Raw genomic sequence first — 5,000 nt, 5'->3', positions numbered from 1 at the left:
TTGCCAAAATCTTTCCGCTGCCATTCAAAAATGGACTACTCCTCCACACCTCCTCCCGTCCATGCCAAACGGCGTTTTCTCTCAACTTTGGCATGCTCGGAGAGAAAAAAAGGCAGGTAAAGGTTGTGGATAAAAAAGTAAAAAATTGCCAAAATACTTTCTGGGCCCTCAAAAAAAGGCCTACTCCTCAACGCCTGCTCCCGTCCATGCCGAACCGCGTTTTCTATCAACTTTGGCATGCTCGGAGAGAGAAAAAAGGAAAAAAAGAAAAAAAAGGTCCAGTAAAGGTTGTGGATAAAAGTAACCGGCTTTGGAGAATTGCCTGAATCCTTCCGGCGCTGTGAAAAAAAAAGACCAAAAAAAAGACCTGGTCGTCAACGCCTGCTCCTGTCCATGCCAAACGGCGTTTTCCTCTCAACTTTGGCATGCTCGCTGAGGAAAAGGCAGGTAAAGGTTGTGGATAAAAAGTAAACGCGCTGTGGAGAATTGCCCAAATCGTTCAGGCGCCGTGAAAAAAAGAAAGACGTAGTCGTCAACGTCTGGTCCCGTCAATGGCGAAGGGCGTTTTCTCTCAACTTTGGCATGCTCGCTGAGGAAAAGGCAGGTAAAGGTTGTGGATAAAAGTCCGAAGAACCTCGCTACAATTGCCAAAATCTTTCCGCTGCCATTCAAAAATGGACTACTCCTCCACACCTCCTCCCGTCCATGCCAAACGGCGTTTTCTCTCAACTTTGGCATGCTCGGAGAGAAAAAAAGGCAGGTAAAGGTTGTGGATAAAAAAGTAAAAAATTGCCAAAATACTTTCTGGGCCCTCAAAAAAAGGCCTACTCCTCAACGCCTGCTCCCGTCCATGCCGAACCGCGTTTTCTATCAACTTTGGCATGCTCGGAGAGAGAAAAAGGAAAAAAAGAAAAAAAAGGTCCAGTAAAGGTTGTGGATAAAAGTAACCGGCTTTGGAGAATTGCCTGAATCCTTCCGGCGCTGTGAAAAAAAAAGACCAAAAAAAAGACCTGGTCGTCAACGCCTGCTCCTGTCCATGCCAAACGGCGTTTTCCTCTCAACTTTGGCATGCTCGCTGAGGAAAAGGCAGGTAAAGGTTGTGGATAAAAAGTAAACGCGCTGTGGAGAATTGCCCAAATCGTTCAGGCGCCGTGAAAAAAAGAAAGACGTAGTCGTCAACGTCTGGTCCCGTCAATGGCGAAGGGCGTTTTCTCTCAACTTTGGCATGCTCGCTGAGGAAAAGGCAGGTAAAGGTTGTGGATAAAAGTCCGAAGAACCTCGCTACAATTGCCAAAATCTTTCCGCTGCCATTCAAAAATGGACTACTCCTCCACACCTCCTCCCGTCCATGCCAAACGGCGTTTTCTCTCAACTTTGGCATGCTCGGAGAGAAAAAAAGGCAGGTAAAGGTTGTGGATAAAAAAGTAAAAAATTGCCAAAATACTTTCTGGGCCCTCAAAAAAAGGCCTACTCCTCAACGCCTGCTCCCGTCCATGCCGAACCGCGTTTTCTATCAACTTTGGCATGCTCGGAGAGAGAAAAAAGGAAAAAAAGAAAAAAAAGGTCCAGTAAAGGTTGTGGATAAAAGTAACCGGCTTTGGAGAATTGCCTGAATCCTTCCGGCGCTGTGAAAAAAAAAGACCAAAAAAAAGACCTGGTCGTCAACGCCTGCTCCTGTCCATGCCAAACGGCGTTTTCCTCTCAACTTTGGCATGCTCGCTGAGGAAAAGGCAGGTAAAGGTTGTGGATAAAAAGTAAACGCGCTGTGGAGAATTGCCCAAATCGTTCAGGCGCCGTGAAAAAAAGAAAGACGTAGTCGTCAACGTCTGGTCCCGTCAATGGCGAAGGGCGTTTTCTCTCAACTTTGGCATGCTCGCTGAGGAAAAGGCAGGTAAAGGTTGTGGATAAAAGTCCGAAGAACCTCGCTACAATTGCCAAAATCTTTCCGCTGCCATTCAAAAATGGACTACTCCTCCACACCTCCTCCCGTCCATGCCAAACGGCGTTTTCTCTCAACTTTGGCATGCTCGGAGAGAAAAAAAGGCAGGTAAAGGTTGTGGATAAAAAAGTAAAAAATTGCCAAAATACTTTCTGGGCCCTCAAAAAAAGGCCTACTCCTCAACGCCTGCTCCCGTCCATGCCGAACCGCGTTTTCTATCAACTTTGGCATGCTCGGAGAGAGAAAAAAGGAAAAAAAGAAAAAAAAGGTCCAGTAAAGGTTGTGGATAAAAGTAACCGGCTTTGGAGAATTGCCTGAATCCTTCCGGCGCTGTGAAAAAAAAAGACCAAAAAAAAGACCTGGTCGTCAACGCCTGCTCCTGTCCATGCCAAACGGCGTTTTCCTCTCAACTTTGGCATGCTCGCTGAGGAAAAGGCAGGTAAAGGTTGTGGATAAAAAGTAAACGCGCTGTGGAGAATTGCCCAAATCGTTCAGGCGCCGTGAAAAAAAGAAAGACGTAGTCGTCAACGTCTGGTCCCGTCAATGGCGAAGGGCGTTTTCTCTCAACTTTGGCATGCTCGCTGAGGAAAAGGCAGGTAAAGGTTGTGGATAAAAGTCCGAAGAACCTCGCTACAATTGCCAAAATCTTTCCGCTGCCATTCAAAAATGGACTACTCCTCCACACCTCCTCCCGTCCATGCCAAACGGCGTTTTCTCTCAACTTTGGCATGCTCGGAGAGAAAAAAAGGCAGGTAAAGGTTGTGGATAAAAAAGTAAAAAATTGCCAAAATACTTTCTGGGCCCTCAAAAAAAGGCCTACTCCTCAACGCCTGCTCCCGTCCATGCCGAACCGCGTTTTCTATCAACTTTGGCATGCTCGGAGAGAGAAAAAAGGAAAAAAGAAAAAAAAGGTCCAGTAAAGGTTGTGGATAAAAGTAACCGGCTTTGGAGAATTGCCTGAATCCTTCCGGCGCTGTGAAAAAAAAAGACCAAAAAAAAGACCTGGTCGTCAACGCCTGCTCCTGTCCATGCCAAACGGCGTTTTCCTCTCAACTTTGGCATGCTCGCTGAGGAAAAGGCAGGTAAAGGTTGTGGATAAAAAGTAAACGCGCTGTGGAGAATTGCCCAAATCGTTCAGGCGCCGTGAAAAAAAGAAAGACGTAGTCGTCAACGTCTGGTCCCGTCAATGGCGAAGGGCGTTTTCTCTCAACTTTGGCATGCTCGCTGAGGAAAAGGCAGGTAAAGGTTGTGGATAAAAGTCCGAAGAACCTCGCTACAATTGCCAAAATCTTTCCGCTGCCATTCAAAAATGGACTACTCCTCCACACCTCCTCCCGTCCATGCCAAACGGCGTTTTCTCTCAACTTTGGCATGCTCGAGAGAAAAAAAGGCAGGTAAAGGTTGTGGATAAAAAAGTCAAAAATTGCCAAAATACTGGGCCCTCAAAAAAGGCCTACTCCTCAACGCCTGCTCCCGTCCATGCCGAACCGCGTTTTCTATCAACTTTGGCATGCTCGAGAGGAAAAAAGGCAGGTAAAGGTTGTGGATAAAAAACTGCCAAAAAGGCCCTCAGGCTACTCCTCAACGCCTGCTCCGTCCATGCCGAAACGCGTTTTCTATCAACTTTGGCATGCTCGGAGGGGGCAGGTAAAGGTTGTGGATAAAACTCCAAAACCTCGCTACAATTGCCAAAATACTTTCTGGGCCCTCAAAAAAAGGCCTACTCCTCAACGCCTGGTCCCCAGGCACGTGCTGGGGGGCCTCAACTCAGGCTCTGCCCAATGTGGATCAAGGTCCACCTTCGCAGCGCCTTATGCGACACCCTGGTTGTGGGGGACGCGGCGTGGCGTGGCGGATCGCTCCGGTCGGCGCACAGCCGGCAACGGTCGACCCGTCCGCCTGGCTTTACTGCCCCCGCGCTTCTGTCTTTTGCACTGGCAAGCTAGCGACCGCTCGGCGTGCGAGGCCCGAGTCGGGGGACGGGAGTCTCGGGAGCCCACCAGCTCCCCGCAGGCTACCCGCCCGGCTGCCGAGCTTCCCGCCTGCGCGTCCAAGTGTGAACGCGCACGGCCGCCTCGCCGGGCTTCCTTTGCCGGGGCTCGGCTTGTCGGCCGGCGTCTCACGGTCCGTAGAAGGTTCGGTGCGTTCGCTGACGACGGGTCGAGAGAAGCGTTTTCTCTCCTCCCTCACTGACGGTCGTTGGTGCTCCCCAGCCCCTTCGGCGTCCCAAAGCGTAACGCCTGCTTCATCTCGTCAAGGGCGCGCCCGTCTCTAACCGGGCGTCGTCCGGCACGTGGAAACGGGCGGGAGACGGTGTCGAGGAGGAAGAAAGGGTGGGGTCCGGTCCGGTCCGGTCTGGTCTCCTCCTCCTCCTTCTTCTTCTTGGCGCGCCTCCCGCCGAGACCGATGGATTCGTTGCACTCTCAGGCCCTGAATCTGTTGTCCGGTGGTTTCAGTTGATAGTGCTGCCGCGGACCGCCCACGGAAAGAGCTCAGCCCTCGTTTCTGTGAGCAGCGGTCCCAACTGGCGCTGCAACCGTCTCCCGGGGGCACGCAGAATACGGGTTGCATTCTGGTTGATCCTGCCAGTAGTCATATGCTTGTCTCAAAGATTAAGCCATGCATGTCTAAGTTCACACCCTCGTACGGTGAAACCGCGAATGGCTCATTAAATCAGTCGAGGTTCCTTAGATGATCCAAATTTACTTGGATAACTGTGGTAATTCTAGAGCTAATACATGCCGACCAGCTCCGACCCCTCGGGGAAAGAGCGCTTTTATTAGTTCAAAGCCAGTCGGGTTCTGCCCGTCCTTTGGTGACTCTGGATAACTTTGTGCCGATCGCATGGCCTCGAGCCGGCGACGCATCTTTCAAATGTCTGCCCTATCAAATGACGATGGTACGTGATCTGCCTACCATGTTAGCAACGGGTAGCGGGGAATCAGGGTTCGATTCCGGAGAGGGAGCATGAGAAACGGCTACCACATCCAAGGAAGGCAGCAGGCGCGCAACTTACCCACTCCTGGCACGGGGAGGTAGTGACGAAAAATAACAATACGGA

The 5,000-nt window shown here is 50.5% G+C and overlaps 1 non-coding gene across 1 annotated transcript in view; it reads left to right on the top strand.

Moving 5' to 3' along the window:
- Positions 1-4,508: 4,508 nt before the first annotated feature.
- LOC143278504 (small subunit ribosomal RNA) overlaps positions 4,509-5,000 on the top strand; it is a 1,829-nt gene continuing 1,337 nt past the window's right edge. Inside the window, exon 1 of the ribosomal RNA XR_013054128.1 lies at positions 4,509-5,000. This exon is cut by the window's right edge and continues 1,337 nt beyond it. This is a non-coding gene — a ribosomal RNA (small subunit ribosomal RNA).

The sequence above is a fragment of the Babylonia areolata genome, unplaced genomic scaffold, assembly GCF_041734735.1.
Source record: "Babylonia areolata isolate BAREFJ2019XMU unplaced genomic scaffold, ASM4173473v1 tig00055244, whole genome shotgun sequence".
NCBI lineage: Eukaryota > Metazoa > Mollusca > Gastropoda > Neogastropoda > Buccinidae > Babylonia > Babylonia areolata.
Note: the sequence above shows the minus strand (reverse complement) of the source record. Positions and strands in the feature narration are given on the sequence as shown.